Here is a 383-nt window from a genome sequence, read left to right as displayed (position 1 = left end):
GGGCAAAGGGGAGATGGCACGGCCATGCCCGGGGTGGTGAGGCGGGATGCGCCCCGGCGGAGCCGGCCGCGGGTCCGGGCGTGGCGGAGCACCTTGCGGGCCGGGAACAGGGCGGGAGCCTGCCCGGGATGCAACAGGTCCCCGACCGCAGGCTGCGGGCTCAGCCTGACCCGCTCGGCTCCGCGACAGCGGCATGCAGCCTACCCCGATCTCCAGCCCCGCTCACCAGCACATCCCGCCGGGGTTAAACCCCTCACGCTCCTCCTCTTCCTCCCCCCATCCATCCCGGCCTGTCGGGGTGGTCCTGTAGCCCCGGCCCGGGGCAGAGCCCGCCCTCCGTAATCCATGCGCGGGCGGCACCGCCGCCACGGCTGCCCGCGGGC

The sequence above is a fragment of the Geospiza fortis genome, unplaced genomic scaffold, assembly GCF_000277835.1.
Source record: "Geospiza fortis unplaced genomic scaffold, GeoFor_1.0 scaffold40, whole genome shotgun sequence".
NCBI lineage: Eukaryota > Metazoa > Chordata > Aves > Passeriformes > Thraupidae > Geospiza > Geospiza fortis.
Note: the sequence above shows the minus strand (reverse complement) of the source record.